The 18,636-nt window shown below is 47.6% G+C and overlaps 1 protein-coding gene across 2 annotated transcripts in view; it reads right to left on the bottom strand.

Moving 5' to 3' along the window:
* The window catches only part of LOC111157586 (myosin heavy chain 9), an 89,197-nt gene extending 81,633 nt beyond the window's left edge, over positions 1–7,564 (bottom strand). Inside the window, exon 1 of one of the 2 annotated variants that reach the window (XM_022519125.1) lies at positions 7,347–7,564. The gene's annotated coding sequence lies outside the window, so the exon portion shown is untranslated. The remainder of the gene's footprint in view (positions 1–7,346) is intronic. The other variant, XM_022519126.1, reaches the window with a different exon arrangement.
* Between the last annotated feature and the right edge of the window lie 11,072 nt (positions 7,565–18,636).

Here is an 18,636-nt window from a genome sequence, read left to right as displayed (position 1 = left end):
CAGGCAGCTCCAAATAAAGGAGCCTCTACGGCTGTGTAATGACCTTTAAAAAAAAAAAAAAAAAAGCTTCACTAACGCGGCTCAGATCAGTGCGACAAGGTAAGCTGTACTGTGTGCTAAGAAGGATGCGAGGGCTGAGACTGACCAACTCAGCCTCCGACCCAGGAGATAGACCTTCTGGCAGGTTCCTCAGCCATCCTCAAACCCACACTCTTGTTATCAGGGACAGACTCGTTGGATGCATTTAAAATCTTTAAAACTTGACCACATATTTCCTCCTGCCCACCACCCGAGGACAGATGATATTGATGAGAACATGAAAAAGGAGGAAGGAGGGGGAGGAAAGAACCGGACCGCTTTCCGTATCTTTACATGTCAATTATAAGCCCCGGAAAAACCAGACACCTCCCTGTCGCTGGCGGGTAAACTGAGGCAGAGGTCGAGCAGCTGGAGAAAAGGCAAAAGGCTGGTCGAAGCTCCGCCTGACCCCAAAGCCCTTGTTTTGCTCCCTCCACCGGGGTTTCGTATGGAAAATACAAGAAATCGATCCCCTCAGTCCTTACATGACTTAAAATTGCTAGAAATGAGCACCAGCTGACGGACACTGGAAAGCCAGTGTGGCCCTCTGAGCGGCCCACCCGGCTGCCTGGCGCTACCCCATGTGAAATATTGATTTTTGAGCTGTGGGAACTTTCAGCTGAAGGGGCCCTGTCCAACTGGAAGAAGTTCAGAGAAACCGAGAATACTTCCCACCCAACTTCTTAACCAGAGCGCCTCTCCCCCCAAAAAGAAAAAGACGAAGGGTGTGGAGAGTAGACTCTTGAGGAAAGATTAAAGGAGCTAAGTATGTGTTGCTCGGCTAAACAGTGCATAAAGGCCAAGAAAGGGAAGATAACACTTTAAAAAAAACACTTTTAAAGGAGGCCACGTGATTTTGAGAAGCAAGGCTCTGGCGCTGAGTGAAACCAGGAGCCCAAGCTTTCTACCAACTCATTCGCTGAGCTTTGGGCAAATAGCTCCTTCTCGAATTGGAGGGGGGGGGTGAAATCATCCCTAAGAGCCCCTCCAGCTCACGTGTTCTAGAATTCTAAATAAATTTGGTAGAGGGTTTTTTTTTTTTTTCTGTTGTTCATTCTTCTTTTTTCCATGCCACATGAAAGGGAAATCTCGAAGATGCAAAGGTCCCAGAAAGGAAATGTCTGTGGGGAGGTGGAGGTGAAGGAAACGACCTCCAAGAGGCCCCCTTTCTCCTCTGCGTGGGACAGACTGTAAGGACCATAAGGACCTAGAACCTCTGAGAGGCCCGGAGGAAGCCATGCAAGGGGGGGAAGATAGGCTGCACCTTCCACTCCCCCCCGCCGTAGGTCTGGGCCCAACCTGCCCCAGCAGGAAGCCACACCCTTCGGTGGCCACTTTCCGGAAGGCCCGGCAAGGCTCCCTCCAGCCACAGTGGGAGGGAGCCCTGTGGAGAAGCTGGAGGTGAAGGCCGCAGCACCGCCAGAGAGGGGCAGCCAGGCCCAGAGACACTCCCAGGAAGGCCTCGCCCTCAGCCAAAGGCGATCCAAGAGCCTCTTTTGGGTCCACCTGCAGGGGGCCAGGGGCTGTGTCCCCTTCTGGGTGCTGAATCACCTCAGGCTTAAGAAACTAGAGGGCAGAGTGGGTCCCCAGAGAGTGGCCAATGGAAGCCTGTCTCAGTTACTTTTTAGAGAGACACACATCAGGAGCAGGAGGGCAGCTCCCCCCATCCTGCTTCCCAAATATTTGGAGTGTTCACAGCATGAGGTGGGGAGGTGGGGACAGGGGAAAGGACACCAGCCAGCATCCAGCCTTCAAGCCATCTGCCCATGTGGTGGCAGGCCCATTTTAGCCCCAGGCTCATTTTGTGTACTCCTGTGTGACTCATGCCATTCCTCCAGGAGGCCCAGAGACTGCCTGGCAGGGACGCAGACCTGTCGGATACCCTGACCGGGTCTTCTTCTGGCTTCGCCACAGAAAAAAAGCCAACTCTGGTAGTGAGCAGACCTGGCGGCTTCTCCAGTCCTCACAGCATCCAAGGCTAAGATGGTCTTTCTTGAGAAGGCAACCGGGGCCCTCCAACGCAAAACACCCTTTTGATCACATTTTCTCAAGAATTTGGGCTTTTCCACTGTTATTAATACACATTAAAAACCACAGGCCAGAAGCCTGAGGGACAACTGGGGACAGAGGGGGAAGGGGCACGCTAGTGGTTGCAGGGACCCCGAGTTTCAAAAAGAGAATCTAAGTGAATGAAGGTCTGGTTTAGCCCTAGGGTTGGAGCGGGCTCCCCAGGAAAGACCAGAGGATGATCTGGAGCCAGGGGAATTGTGGGAAGCCTGGCAAAAGGGTATCCTGAAATACTTTCCAGACACACACTGCGGGCTTCCTTTTCTCATACAGCAAAGAAAAAGCAATCATCTATCATTTCCCAGAATACAGGGAGTGGATCAGAACAGGCGTTTGTTTAAGGGGTTACTCTGGAAATATGACGTCACGGGGAAGAAAACAAGACCCAAAATGTTCCACCCGTGAGAACGAGTCAGTCCGTTTTTAAGACCCTTCCTCCTTCCTTGCACACTCAATACAACAGGCACTCAATACGAAACTGGAAAATCGAAAGCAATGCATCGTGACGTTGAAACCTACAAGACTGGCCAGAAGACCCCCTGATCTTGACAGGTGATAAAACTAAAAAGGCCAGGTAGTGAAGAGCAATGCTCACCCCACTCCTGCTTCCGGGGCCCTCCTCCCTTTCCCGAGGCAGCCACAATTACCAGCATCTTGGTCTCTTTCCATGCAGAGCCCCAGCGACATACTATGCCTGACAAAAAGGGGAGCACTAGACATACTACTTTGCACATAGTTTTTTTTCTTTCCACTGGCAACTATCTTGCAGATCATGCCCTATGAGCACTTACGGCTCAGCCTCATTTTTCTAAGGTCTACACTGTAGGATCCCCACTGGAGAGCTGTGCCATGATTTATCAGACCCTTCTTTTTTTTTTTTTTTTAGAGAGAGAGAGAGCACAAGTAGGCAGAGAGGCAGGCAGAGAGAGAGAGAGGAAGCAGGCTCCCCACTGAACAGAGAGCCCGACACGGGGCTCGATCCCAAGACCCTGAGATCATGACCTGAGCTGAAGGCAGATGCTTAACCACTGAGCCTCCCAGGGGCCCCTATCGGACCCTTCTGATGGGCAGTTTGCTTCTTTCCTGTCTTTTTTTATGACAATGCCGTAAAAAACATCCTAGGATACTTCCTCTCGCATTATCTGAGTTTATCTGTGGGCTGAATTCCTACAAATCAGTCAGAGGGACTGTGCTCTGGCGGACACTACCAAACTACCTTTAAAACAGTTTCAAGGGCGCCTGGGTGGCTGAGTGGGTTAAAGCCTCTTCCTTCAGCTCATGTCATGATCTCAGGGTCCTGGGTTCGAGCCCCACTTTGGGCTCCCTGCTCAGCAGGGAGACTGCTTCCCTTCCCCTCTCTCTGCCTGCCTCTCTGCCTACTTGTGATCTCTGTCAAATAAATAAATACAATCTTAAAAAAAAAAAAAAGACCGTTTCATCACTACTCGGCCTTTTGGCTAAGATCAAGTGTAAAAAGACAGTTTCTTACAACCTATACTCCCATCTTACGCGTAGGGCCTGAGCACGTGCCTTCACCACTGGGGCAATTCGGAGAAATTAAAATTACTGAATTTTCCAGTTTCCCAGGCACTCACTCTTGTGTTTAACAGGTGGGCACATAAACTGGCATCATGTCTTTGTAAGATGACAGGGCCCTTTTTATCAAAATCGGATTTCCCCCCAACCAGAGCCAGAAGCCAGGTCTCCAGACCCTCAAGAGCTGTGCTCTTTCCATGTCACCCCTCTGGCTCTACCCTAGACCTCCTGGATCACAGGAAACCAGGTTTTAGAACAAAAACCGCAGACAGTCTGCACACCTTCTGCCTGGGCCAGAGCCCTGAAAAGAGGCTATTCGGCACAAGCTCATCGCTGAGGGCGTCCAAAAGCATCAGCAGATGCCGCCCTGCCCCACCCACCTCTGCCTCACAGTCCACAAGCACTGTACACACTCATGTGCACACACACACACACCCCTTTTGAGAAAGCAGAAAGAACACTGAGCAGGAGCTAGGAACACCCACCCCACCTACCCTACCCTTCCCTGCTTCCTGACCTGAGGACCCAGGGAGTTGAGACCTGTCATTTACATATTTTCTTAGAAACTGACACAGCCACTGTATATCGGGCCCTGCGCACACCTTACTTCTTTCAGTTCTCACACCTAACCCTTCAGGGTAGGTACCCATTCCCATTGACAGAGAAGGGCCCTGTGGCTCCAGGAGGTGACATGACTTGCCTAAGGTCGTAAAGCTAATTAAGTGGCAGGGTCAGGATTTGAACTCTAGCTCTCAGGCTCACCACCCCACACTTCCCATCTCTAAGAACGGCCTTCTAGAAGTCACAGGAGCACCCCCCACTTCCCAGGGGGTGACCAGGCCTCCATTCTGTCGTCGCCAGGGGACTTGAGCCCAGTCTGTTGTCACCAGGGGACTTGAGCCCAGGAGTTCAGCACACCAAGGGTTAAGGCCGAGAGGCAGTGACTCTCCGGGGCTGCACAAAGGGAAAATGCACTTCCTGCCCCTGCGGGCAGAGATGCTGTTTTATGCTCAGCAAATTAGGACGTTTGTTTAATTAAGACGACACACAGATTTTGTTATTATAAATATTTTTGGAACATGATGCTTGGAAGGAAGCTGTCAAGACATGGATTTTTTTTTTTTCCTTTCTTTCCTTGGCTTTGGGTTTCTTTCTCCCCCTTCAAGGGAAGGGTAAGACCAGGCTCAGAGGAAAACAACAGCCAACCCCTCCCCTCCTTTTGAAATAAAGATGTCAAGCTGGTAAAGGCTGTCTTCAGTACTTGATTGAAGGATTAGCTAGAAGAGGAAGTGAAGAAAGCACAGAGAGCCAGGTTTCCAGCAATACCCTAGCAGGCGACACAACAATGCCGCATTTTGAGTGTGCTTTTCTCGCATTTTGAGTGTGCTTTTCTCGCTCCCAAAAGCTAACAGATCCTCTTTTTGTTTTTTCTGGAGCAAGAACAGGCAAAAGGCAGCCTGTGATTAACATGCTTCCTTCATTCTGCAAGAGGGAAGTTGTCCCATCTCCCACCCCTTTGGTTAAAAAGTTTAAAAAATTTTTTTAAAAAGTAAAAACTCAGATAGCCGGGACCCTGATCCTCTTTCCTCTACCCTCCTGTGCTCTTCAGGCAAGCAGCCCCACAGACCACCTCCGGAGCCGAGCTGCCCTTCCCGAACAGAGCCTGCCAATCCAGGCACCTGGATCTGCCCACAGGCACTGCCGGGGCTCAGGGGCTCGCTGAGTGTGAAAAGCGGAGCTCTTCGGGGTCACCCGCAGCCAAGTGGGGGGCACGGTGACTCTCAAGTTACACAAAGCAATCTCTTGCTTGCTCAGTTATGCAAGTGGGGGTGAGGTGGGGGAGGGGGACTGGGAACTCCTGGAGGGCAGAGGCCTCTGGGACCTGGGCAGAGTGGGCTGGCTCCTTGCTCTCACAGTCCCCATGACTCACCGTACCTTTCTGAGGACCATGTCATCTTCGCCTCATATTAGAGTCATCTGCAGATTTGTCTCAGCATTCCCTAAGTGCCGGAGGGCAGGGGCCAGGTCTTACTCAACCTCCCACCCCCCCACCACCTGCCAGAGTCCCTGGCACAGAGCAGTCAGTTAAATATTTGTTCAATTACACATCTATGTACCCTCCCTCTGCACCCCGCAGCCTTGTATATAAATTGACTAATATTAATCGAGTGATTGTCTAAACAGGCCTTAAAGCAGCCTCCCTCCTCACCAAAAGGGAAATAAACCACCAGGTGAGGTTATCAGGCAGGTCTCTGCGGTGTCAGAAATGGCCACAGTGTTGCAGGAAGGAGCAAAGGCTCTCTTCCCCTTCAACAGTTACTCAACAGTTACTTTGAAATCCTCTTAAACCTAGAAAAGGATGCACTGAACCGAGGAGTTGTTGGGCCTCTGACCGCCCAGCGCAGAGAGGCCGCTGGTCTCCGGGACCTGCCAGGACCTGGGACTTCCCAGGAACCTTTCTCCCCACACCAGCTGGGTGGGGCCACAGACCGCAGCCGGTCCCTCACCCCGCCCCCACCTCAAGGCTGCCGGCAACCCTGTCCTGGTGTGTACAGCGTTGTTATAAACGACTGGGCTCCCTGCAGGGATAAGGGGGTGCAGTCCTGCCCCGGGCGTGGCCCCAGGACAGGATGGCGTGAGGATACCCCCCTCCTCCCCTGGCACAGAAAAGCGGAGAAGGCAGGGTAACAACCCCGATCTGGCCCAAACAGGGACGATGCAATAGCGCAGGTCTAGTCCTAAAGGAGAAGGGCCCAGCTCCCCGCCCCCGCCCGCGTGGGGTGGCCCCCAGGTGCGGTGGAAATCAGGTGCGCCCCGGGCCGCTCAGATGGCTGCGGGCATTCCTGGGCCTTCCTCCGCCGGGTAGCGGAAGTCAAAAGTCAACGGCTGAGGGGCTGGGGGCGGGAGGGGGGGTTGGGGGGGTCCTTCCTGCCTCGCCTGGCACCCGCTGGGTCCCGGTTCCCCACGCACCCACCGCACCTCCCCGTCCCCCTCCTCCGCCCAGCGGATCGCAGCCGGGCGAATGAGGAAGTCGGGAGCGGAGGGCGGAAACTGAGCCGAGTGCAATGTCTGCAGCAGGACAGTCCGATTCTGACTCAGGCGGACGCCCTGACAGCTGCCAAACGGTCCCTGCCTGCCCGTTACCTCCGTTTCGAAAAAGCTTGGAAACTTCCAAAGCAGCCGCTGCCCCCGAGCCCCCCATCTCACGCTCGCTCGGTCCGGTCCTAGGGACAGCGGCTCCCCGGAAGGGGTTAAAAAGTTTGCCCAACTTGGGCTCTCCGCGAGGCGAGGGCGGGGCGCGTGCCCCGGCCGCAAGGGGAGGTCGAGGCTCCCGGTGCCCCGCCGGGGGAGTGCGCCGGGCAGGCAGGGGGAGGGGCGGAGGGTTTCCGGGGAGCGCCGGCCCCAAAGCCTTGGCCTGCTCCCGAGGCCCTGCCTCCAGCGGCGCCCTCCCCGAGCGTCGCGCAGGGGGTCCTCCGGCCGCTCCCGGAAGGATGCGGTGCCCCGGCCCGGGCCCGCGGCGTTCGCGCGCACCCCCTCGCCCCGCGCGCCGGTCGTCGGCCGCGCAGAGGCCGAAAACCACACGTCCGGCCGCTCGCCCCAGACGCCGCGCGTCCGGTCGCCACCGCCCCCGCCCGGGGCGGGACCGGCCGGTGCGGCTAGCTCACCTGAACCTGGATCTGCGCCGGGGAACGGGCGCTGCTTCTCCCGAAAGGGCTTTCTCGAGCGCTCGGGCGACGGCGGGGTGGGGCGAGAACGCGAGGCGGGTGCTGCAGCAGGTCAGTCTCGCTCAGCCTTCCGTGCCCTGCCCGGGAGCCGCGGTGATCTGCGCGCCTCACCGCACCCAGCTCGGCTCCTCGCCGCCTTCCCGCCCCGCCCTTGCGGCTGCCCGCCTATTCCAGCCCGGCGCCGGCTCGAGGGCGGAGCCTGGAGGGACGACACCGCCCCCTCGAACCGTCTCGCCCACTCCAGCCCGTCCCCGGTCTTGATGGACAGACACCTGGGGCCTGTGGGAAGGGGGAGGGCGGAGCCTCTGTGTCCAGCGGGGTGGGTATTCATCCTCGCTAACCGCCCCCACCTCCACCCGCTCCACCTTCCCCCGCGCTTCCTAGGCGGGAGCCCCGCCCCCGTAGGGGGCCCGACGAACAGCCAGGCTCCAGGGAGAGGATTGACACAGAGAGAGTCCAATCAGAAGGAGGAGGCTCGCCGAAGGCTGAGGCCGGGATTTTGGTGTATTGCCCAAGCGGGGCGAGGCGAGGCGAGGCGGGGCGAGGCAGGGCGGGAGCCGGCTGGGAAGGTCCGGGGCTCTGACACCCCGCCCCTCGAGCTGTTTTCCCGGTCCCATGTCATCCTACCAGAAGAACAGATATTAAGTACCATATATGGAAAAAGTGCTATTTTACATAATTATGATGGCCTGTGGGGGCGGGCATGGACTCAGCCCCGGATCCGGTGTGGGCGCCCTGAGTTCATTTCCTGACCCTCTCTTTAGAGTGGGCACGGCGCAGTCTTCCAGCCTTCAGAGCTGTCCTCACAGGGGTTCCTGGGTGCACTTCCAAGCATTCTCACCTGCACGTGATTAATTCGCACACTTCCCTTTAGATATTTGTTACCAATGTTTTCTTGGGTGTTCTTTTTGGGTAGGCAAAGAGCCACTCTTTTTGGTTACTGCCTACTACACGAGAATAAAAACTTTTTTTATTAAAAAATTTTTTTTAGGGACTGGCTCAGTGGATAGAGCATGAGACTCTTGATCTAGGAGTTGTGAGTTCAAGCTGCAGGTTGGATGTAGAGCATATTAAAAAAATTTTTAATTTAAAAAAATTGTTTCGCCATACAAAAATAAAAATTTTTTTTTAATTTTTTGTTCTTATCTTTTAATCCATCTGGAATCTGTTTGTTGAGAGAGGGAGAAATCTAATACAATTTTCGCAATAGCCAGTTATCTATTTTTTATTCATCGCCTTTCCAACTTGTATGTGCTTGAACCTGCTTCTGAGTTTGTATCCATTGACCTTTCTGTGTGTTCCTGTGCTATTTCCAAAATACTTTAATGATGGTAGCTTTATAATACATTTTCTATCTAGGAGGGCAAATTTCTTATGACACTTTCCTTTTGGAATGTTCATACTATTATGACTAAACTATAACTTGAGGAAAAAATGTATGATAGAAAAGCGAAAGAGCACTGGAAAAAAGAATTTTGCAACCCTAAGAATTACTACCAACAATATACAAAGAGCTCTTCTCAGTGATTAAGAAAAACCCTGAGTACTCCAAAACAAAAATGGCCCTAAAAAAGGAACAGAAGTAAGAAAGAAGAAACATAAATGGCCAATAATTATGAAAAAAAAAAAGTTATTAGAGGGGCGCTTGGGTGGCTCAGTGGGTTAAACCCTCTGCCTTTGGCTCAGGTGGTGATCCCTGCCCTGCATTGGGCTCTCTGCTCAGCAGGGAGCCTGTTTCCTCCTTTCTCTCTGCCTGCCTCTCTGCCTACTTCTGATCTCTTTCTGTCAAATAAACAAATATAAAATCTTTAAAAAAAATAAAAATAAAAAATGTAAAATTTAAAAAAGTTATTAGAAATGCAAAGAAATGCAAACACAATATCACCAGATCCCATCACCTAACAAATTTTTAAAAATTAATGAAAGTATAAAAATGTCCCGTGTTGGCCAGGTTTAGAGATACAGGTAGGAAAATAAATTGATCAATTCTCTCTGAGAATTCACCATAAAAAAATAATTGGGAAAGTGCAAGGATAGTGGTTTAAAAGGTACTCTTTTCAGGGCACCTGGGTGGTTCCGTGGGTTACGCCTGTGCCTTTGGCTCAGTTCATGATCTCAGGGTCCTGGGACCCAGGGATCTTGGGATCGGGCCCACATCAGGGCTCTCTGCTCAGCAGGGAGCCTGCTTTCTCCTCTCTCTCTGCCTGCCCTGCCTACGTGTGATCTCTGTCTGTCAAATAAATAAATAATCTTTTTTAAAAAAAGGTACTCTTTTCAACATTGTTTAGAGTCACTAAATATTAGAAATAATTGTATAAGAGATTGATTGCATAAATGTTGATACATCTGTATGTTTCAGAAATAAATACCAAAAAAGTCACTAAAATTTTGTTTAGATTTGTATTTATGATTTCAAATATACTAAGTAAAGAAAAGCAAATTATAGAATGCTATTATAACAAGATTTCATTTATTCTTGTGCAGTATTTGTGTGTTTATCTGGGGTGTGTGTGTGTGTGCACATGTGTGTATGTCTCAGAAACAGAAAATGAACTTTCAAAAGGATTATATTAAAGTGTAAATAAGGTTAATGTCTTGGTAGAAGGATTGTTACTGTTTTTTTCCTTTTGCTTATCTGTGTTTCTAACACAAATATCACTTGCATAATTTTATCAAAGTTAGAAGAAAATTACTCACTCCGATGTCACCTCTTCGAAAATGTCCTCCGTGACCCTGCAGGCCAGTTAGGTGCCTGTCCTTTGTACAATCACATCACCTTTCCCTTATCTCTCTCACTGCACATTAGATTTTAATCCTCCATCTCCTAGCTGTTTCCTCTGCCCAGGTTGGGAGCTGCCTGAGGACACAGAGGGACTGTGCCTTATTTGTCTCTGTGGACATGGAACCAACACAAGGCCTGGCATAAAATAGTCCTTAGTGAATACTTGGGCAAGACTCAGTATCTATTTCCTTATCTGTAAAATGGGTATAATCACACCCTCACACCATTTATGGAAATAGTTCAGGATGGATCAGAGTCCTAAATATAAAAAGCAAACAACAAAACTTCTAGAAGAAAGCATAGGAGAATTTCTCCATGACCTTGAAATAGGCAAAAATTTCTTAAGACACAAAAAGTATAAACTATAAGAAAAGACTGTTAGGGGCGCCTGGGTGGCTCAGGGGGTTGAGCCTCTGCCTTTGGCTCGGGTCATGATCCCAGGGTCCTGGGATCGAGTCCCGCATCGGGCTCTGCTTGGCAAGGAGCCTGCTTCCTCCTCTCTCTCTCTGCCTGCCTCTCTGCCTACTTGTGATTTCTGTCTGTCAAATAAATAAATAATCTTTAAAAAAAAAAAAAAAGACTGTTAAATTGAACTTAATTAAGATTAAGAACTTCTGGGGCACCTGGGTGGCTCAGTCGTTAAGTATCTGCCTTCAGCTCAGGTCATGATCTCAGGGTCCTGGGATCAAGCCCCGCATCGGGCGCCCTGCTCAGAGGAAAGCCTGCTTCTCCCTCTCCCATTCCCCCTGCTTGGATTCCCTCTCTTGCTGTCTCTCTCTGTGTGTCAAATGAAGAAATAAAATCTTAAAAAAAAAAAAAAAGATTAAGAACTTCTGTTCAACTTCTGTTCATCAAAAGACACATTTAAAAAAAAGGGGGGGGGGTCTCCTGTATGGCTCAGTGGGTTAAAGCCTCTGCCTTCGGCTCAGGTCGTGATCCCAAGGTCATGGGATCGAGCCCCCGCATCGGGCTCTCTGCTCAGCAGGGAACCTGCTTCCCCCCCCTCTCTGCCTGCCTCTCTGCCCACTTGTGATCTCTGTCTATCAAATAAATAAATAAAATCTTTAAAAAAAAAAAAAAGACACATTTAAAAGAGGGAAAAATCAGGGCACCTGGGTGTCTCAGTTGGTTAAGTGACTGCCTTTGGCTTGGGTCATTATCCCAGGGTCTTGGGATCGAGCGCCACATCAGGCTCCCTGCTCTGTGGGGGAGCCTGCTTCTCCCTCTGCCTCTGCCTGCTGCTCTCACTACTTGTGCTCTCTCTTTCTCTGTCATAAAAATACATTAAAAAAAAAAAAGACGGACAAGGTGCCTGGTGGGCTCTGTTGGTAGAGCATGTGACTCTTGATCTTGGGGTTGTGAGTTCAGGCCCCAAGCTGGGGGTAGAGTTTACTTTAGAAAAGAAAGAAAGAAAGAAAGAAAGAAAGAAAGAAAGAAAGAAAGAAAGAAAGAAAGAAAGAAAGGAAAAGAAAGAAAGAAAGAGAAGACAGACAACCCAACTTTTTTTAAGTGGGCAAAGAGTTGTATGGGCACTTATAAAAGATGATACCTAATTACCCAGGAAGCAACAAAAAGGTGCTAAACATCATGAGTTATCACAGAATGCCAGTTAAAACCACAACAAGATAGCACTATCCCCAACCAGCAGGATTAAAAGTAACATACAAAATGTTGGCAAGAATGGGAGCTACTGGAACTCTCATAAATGGCTTGTGGGAATGAGTGTAAGTTTCTACAACCACTCTGCGAAAGTGTTAGTTGAATATACGTGTATATCCAATGATCCAGCAAGCCACCCTTAAGCATATACCTAACAAAACTGAGTACAAAACAAAAGTAGGTACAAAAATGTTCATAGCAGCTTAAAATAGCCAAAAACCAGGAGGAGAGAAGAATACCAACGGTGAAAAAAATGTATGGAGTATGTTCATGCAATGGACTAACACAGAGAAGGGAAAAAATTAGTTAACATGTAAAGAAATATGAAAATGTGGGGCTCCTGGGTGGTTCAGTCGGTTAAGTGCCTGACTTCGGCTCCGGTCATGATCCCGGGATTCCAGGATCAAGTCCCTCATCGGGATCCCTGCTCAGCAGGGAGCCTGCTTGTCCCTCTGCCTGGTACTCCCCCTGCTTGTGCTCTCTCTCTGACAAAGAGATACATAAAATCCTTAAAAAAAAAAAAAATACAAAGATGTCAATGTCTGTGAACTGACAAATGAATGAACAAAATGTACATCTTTGTACAATGGAATATTAGCTAGAAAAAGGAAGGAAGCCCTGACACTTGCCACAACAGGGTTGAGCCTTAAAGACAGAATGATGAGTGAAAGCAGCCAATCACAAAAGAACACATCGTTTAATTTCATGTATGTGAAATGTCCCGAATAGGCAAATCTATAGAGACAGAAAACAGGTTAGTGGTTGCCAGAAGCTGGGGAGAGGAAGAAATGAGAAGTCACTGCTAATGGCTAGGAGGGTTGGGTTTCTTTGGGTATTTGTTTTGTTTTGTTTCTTTGGTTTTTTTTTTTGAGGCAATGAAAATGTTCTGAAATCAGATTGTGGTGACAGTGGCACACTCCATGACTATGCTAAAAGCCTACTGAATTGTATTCTTTAAGGAGTTGGGTTTTTTTTCTTTTTTTCTTTTTTTTTTTTTTTTTTTTTTTTAGACACAGGAAGAGAGAGAGTCCAAGCGAGCAGAGGAGAGGGAGATAATCTCCAGCAGACTCCACACTGAGCACAGAGTCCAACACAGGGCTCGATCCCAGAACCCTGAGATCAGGACCTGAGCAAAAACCAGGAGTTGAATGCTTAACCGACTGAGCCACCCAGGTGCCCTGAATTGTATATTTGATTTACTTATGTATTTATTTATTTTTAAATAGGCTCCACACCCAATGCGAAGCTTGAACTCACAACCCTGAGACCAGGAGTCACAGGCTCTGCTTGGTTCCCTCCCCTCCTGTCATTTTTTTAAATTTTATACTTTAAAAGGACAAACTTTATGGTACATGACATATCTCTATTACTCAGTTGTTTTGTTGTTTTTAATGACAGAATCTCACAGACACACTATTGAGTAAGAGTTTAGATTTAAAAAAAAAGTAGCTACTGCATGAGTCTATTTATGTGAAGTTCTAAAACAGGCAAAATCGGGGTGCCTGGGTGCCTTAGTCCTTAAGCTCTTCGTTTGGCTCAGGTCATGATCCCAGGGTCCTGGGATCAAGCCCCACATCGGGCTCCCTGCTCAGTGGGAAGCCTGCTTCTCCCTCTCCCTCTCTCCCTGCTTGTGTTCCCTCTCTCACTGTGTCTCTCTCTGTCAAATAAAAAAATAAAAACTTTAAAAATAAATAAATAAATAAATAAAACAGGCAAAATCAATCTCTAGCCACAGAAGCCGGAATAGAGGTTCCCTCTGAAGAGAGTTTATGAATGGGACAGGCCCACGGGAGCCTTCTGGAGTACTGGAATGTTCTATATCTTGGTCTGGTTGGTAGTTACTTAGGGTCTACACATGTAAAATTTATTGATTTGTGCACTTATGACGTGTGCTATGCTGACTGTAAATTATACTTCAATAAATAGGAAAGTAATAAAATAAAATTGGGGCAAAATATAAATCATTAGCAAAGATGGATAAAGAGCACAAGAGTCTTTTCTACTATTGTTGCAATTTCCTATAAGTTTTATCTATCTATCTATCTATCTATCTATCTATATATATATATATATATATTTTTTTTTTAAGTAAGCTCCATGCCCAGTGTGGCGCTTAAGATGGGGCTTGAACTCACAACCCTGAGATCAAGACCTGAGCTGAGATCAAGAGGCAGATGCTTAACCAACGGAACCACCCAGGCGCCCCTCTATGAGTTTTTTAATTACACAAAATTAAGTTACCAATAACATAAAGAAAGTAGTATGATTTGAATTATACTCTATCTATGGTTTTGTATTCCTGCTAATTATTTTTCTCTTCAACATCTCGGGAGCTCACCCACCTAAAAACATATTTTGGATTTCCCCAACCTAAAAACAAATCAGAGGGGCGCCTGGGTGGCTCCGTTGGTTAAGCGTCTGCCTTTGGCTCAGGTCATGATCTCAGGGTCCTGGGATCAAGTCCTGCATCGGGCTCTCTGCACAGAGGGGAGCCTGCTTCTCCCTCTCCTCCCCTCCTGTGCTCTTTCTCACTATCTCTGCCTTTCTCTCGCAAATAAATAAATAAAATCATAAATAAATACATAAATAGCAGATAATGGACTGTTACCTAAAATATACAAAGAGGGGCGCCTGGGTGGCTCAGTGGGTTAAAGGCTCTGCCTTAGGCTCAGGTCATGATCTCAGGGTGCTGGGATTGAGTCCCGCATTGGGCTCTCTGCTCAGCAGGGAGCCTGCTTCCCCTCTCTCTCTGCTCTGCCTCTTTGCCTGCTTATAATCTCCCTCTGTTAAATAAATAAATAAAATCTTAAAAAAATATATACAAGGAACTCTTAAAGCTCAGCAATAAGAGAATGACAAGATTAAAAAAGGAGCCAAACACCTTAACAGTCACCTCATCAAAGAAGAAACACAGATGGCATCAGAGCAATGCAAATTACAATGAGGTATTACTACACACCTGTTAGAATGGACAAAATCCAGAATACTCAAAACACGAAATGCTGGCAAAGTTGGGGGTGATAGGAACTCTCTTTCACTGCTGGCGGGAACACAAAGGTACTTTGGAAGACAGTGTTTGGCAGTTTCTTACAAAACTAAACATACTCTTACCATATGATCCAGGGGTTCGGCTCCTTGGTATTTACCTAAAGGAGTTGAAAACTTACATCCACACAAAACCCGGCATACATATATACACAGCAGCCTTACTCAAAATTGCCAAAACCTGAAAATAACCAAGATGTGGGTGAACAGATAGATGATGGTACACCAGACAAGGATAGATCACTCATCACTAAAAAGAAATGACCGAGGGGCGCCTGGGTGGCTCAGTGGGTTAAAGCCTCTGCCTTCAGCTCAGGTCATGATCCCAGGGTCCTGGGATCGAGCCCCGAGTCGGGCTCTCTGCTCCGCGGGGAGCCTGCTTCCTCCCCTCTCTCTCTCTGCCTGCCTCTCTGCCTGCTTGTGATCTCTGTCTCTCTGTCAAATTAAAAAAAAAAAAAAAAGAAATGACCGAAAAAAAAAAAAAAGAAAGAAAGAAAGAAAGAAATGAGCTATCTAACCATGAAAAGACATGGAGGAAACTTAAATGCGTATCACTGATCGAAAGAAGCCAGTCTGAAGAGGCTACATTCTGTGGCATTCCAACTGACATTGGAGATGTGACATTGCCAAGATGACATTCTGGAAAAAACAAAACTGTGAGGACAGCAAATGGGGTTGGTGCTCCCCCTGCTTATTCTGCTTTCTCTCTGTCAAACAAATAAATAAAATCTTGCGAAAAATTATTTATTTATGTAATCTCAACACAAGTTTCAAACTCACAACCTTGGCATCAAGAGTGGCCTGTGTCTGTGGAATCTCAGCCCTCCTCCTCTCCCCTCTTCTTGGTCTGTGCCCTCTCTCCTGGGCTTCTACCCCACTCTCCCCCACTTTGAGATATTATCTCTATGGGAATGACTTCCAAATCTGTATCTGCAACCCCAGCCACATCCTGACATTGGGTCTATTTTTTTTAATGTATTTTTATCGTCATATAACACATATAAGATAAAATTGACCACCTAGGGGTGCCTGGGTGGCTCAGTTGGTTAAGCAACTGCCTTCAGCTCAGGTCATGATCCTGGAGTCCCAGGATGGAGTCCCACATCAGGCTCCCTGCTCAACAGGGAGTCTGCTTCTCCCGTCAACCTCTCTTTTCTCATGCTCTCTCTCTCATTCTCTCTCTCTCTCAAATAAATAAATAAAATCTTTGGAAAAAAAAATTGACCACCTAACTTTTGTTTTATTGTTTTTGTTTTAAAGATTTTATTTATTTCCCTTGTCAGAGAATGAGAGAGAGGGAGAGAGAGAGAGCAGGAGGAGCAGCAGGCAGAGGGAGAAGCAGGCTCCCCAAGAAGCAGGGAGCCCATTGCGGGGCTCGATCCCAGGACCCCAGGATCATGCCCCAAGCCAAAGGCAGACACTTAACCGACTGAGCCACCCTGGCATCCCACATTCACCGTTTTTGACTCCACCATCCATCTCCAAAACTCTTTTTATCTTGCAAAACTGAAACTGTGCACCCATTGGATTGTAACTCCCATCCCGTCTCACCTCACCCCCACCCCTGCAAAACCACCATTCCATCTTCTGTCTGTCGGACGATGACTCCTCTAGGTCCCCTCGAATCATATAGTATTTATCTTTCTGTGTCTGGCTTATCTCACTGAGCATAATGTCCTCAAGGTTCACCCAGGCTATAGCAGGTGTTGGAATTTCCTTCTTTATTAATGCTGAATTCTATCCCATTGTAGGTATACACCACGTTTTGCTTATCCATTCATTCACTGGTGGACACGTGGGGGCACTTCCCCATTTTAGCTACCGTGAGTAATATTGCTACAAACATGGCTATACCCATCTCTCTTCTGTTTTGAATTCTTTGGGATATATACTCAGCAGTAGAGTTGCTTGATCACATGGTATTTCTATTTCTATTTATTTATTTATTTATTTATTTATTTATAGGACTCACCATACCGTTTTCCACAATGGCTGTACCACCTGACCTTCCCACCAACAATGTGCAAGGGTTTCAGTTTCTCCACACTGTCCTAATATTTGTTATTTCCTGGTGTCTTTCTCCTTAATAATTAAAAAAAAAAGGGGGGGGGGGCACCTGGGTGGCTCAGTGGTTAAGCGTCTACCTTTGGCTCAGGTCATGATCCCAGGGTCCTTGGAAAGAGCCCCACAGCCAGCTCCCTGCTCGATGGGAAGCCTGCTTCTCCCTCTCCTACTCCCCCTGTTCGTGTCCCTCTCCTGCTATCTCTGTCAAATAAATAAATAAAATCTTTAAAAAGAATGTACTGTCAATAAAGGAATATATGTACAACAGGAAAATAGGTGACATTTTTCTGGGTTTTGGACAGCAGCCATCCTAACCGATGTGAGGAGGTGTCTCATTGTAGTTTGGATTGACATCTCCCTGATGAGACATGTTGAGCATCAATCATCTCACGGGCTTTTTGGCCATTTGTATGTCTTCTCTGGAGAAACGTCTACTCATGTCCTCAGCCTATTTTTGAATTGGGTGGCTTGTTTCTTGGTGTTGAGTTTTAAGAGTTGTCTGTATGTTCTAGATATTAATCCCGTATCAGATATATGATTTTTAAGTATTTTCTCTCAGTCTGTGGGTTGCCTTTTTACTTTATTGATAGTAGATTCTGAGGCACAAAGATTTTTGATTTTCCTAAGTTTTAATTTGTCTATGTTTTTGTTGCATGTGTTTTTCAGTCTTTTTATCTTAATCGGCATTATTTTTTAATGCTAGAACAACACATCCTACACTAGACAGAATACCTTGGGGAGGATATACAAGAAGTGAGGGACATGGAGTTTTTTCCTTAGAACTGGGGTCTAGGAAATTGGGGTGGGAGAATTTTCACTGAAAAACCCTTTTAAATCTCTTACATTTAGACTCATCGGAATGTATTATCTATTTATAAATCAAACCTAAATATGAAAACATATGCTACATATTAAAATAGACATATAGGGGTGCCTGGGTAGCTCAGTCAGTTAGGTGTCCTAGGATAGAGCCGGACACCAGGCTCCCTGCCCAGTGGAGAGTCTGCTTCTCCCTCCCCCTGCTCTTGTGCTCTGGATCACCGTGCCTCTCTCCCTCTTCTCTTCAAATAAATAAATAAAATCCTAAAAAAAAAAAAAAATATATATATATATATATATATATATATATATACACACACACATATAAAATAATAAAAATTCATTTTTAAAGTTACAAAATATTTTTTTAAAACACAGAAAAATATCTAAATTACCTATAGTTCTATTACCCAAGATTCTCTATGTGTTTCCCTATTGTTCGGTGTCTAAACGATGAACTCCCACCATCCTGGTTCCTGCCAAACCTGTCTGTGCGCCTGACTTCAGCTCTACTCACATTTCCAGCCTCTCCATGCCAATCAGACTCAGACCCAGAGGCCTCCCTCGTCCTCCCTCTTCCCTAGGAGCCTTCAGTCTGCCGGAGACCATCTCACCCAGGCTTTTTTCCTTCTTGCTAGACTCTCACTGCCATCTGTCGCTTGCCCTTCCCTCCTCCCCTCCAGACAATGACCTTAGCGTCAGAGGTCTCCTCCCACTTCCCCTCTCCCCGGGATTTTCACATCCTGAGTTGATTGCGCTGAAGTTCAGCTAAAAGCATCAGCCCAGCCCAGATTTACTGAGCCTTTCTGGGCAGGCATGGTGCTGAGGACTTGGCACGAAGATTACCTTATTACATCCTCA

The sequence above is a fragment of the Enhydra lutris genome, unplaced genomic scaffold (assembly GCF_002288905.1).
Source record: "Enhydra lutris kenyoni isolate GAN:26980312 unplaced genomic scaffold, ASM228890v2 scaffoldscaffold55, whole genome shotgun sequence".
NCBI lineage: Eukaryota > Metazoa > Chordata > Mammalia > Carnivora > Mustelidae > Enhydra > Enhydra lutris.
The sequence above is the reverse complement of the archived record's forward strand: the minus strand, read 5'-3'. Positions and strand labels throughout refer to the sequence as shown.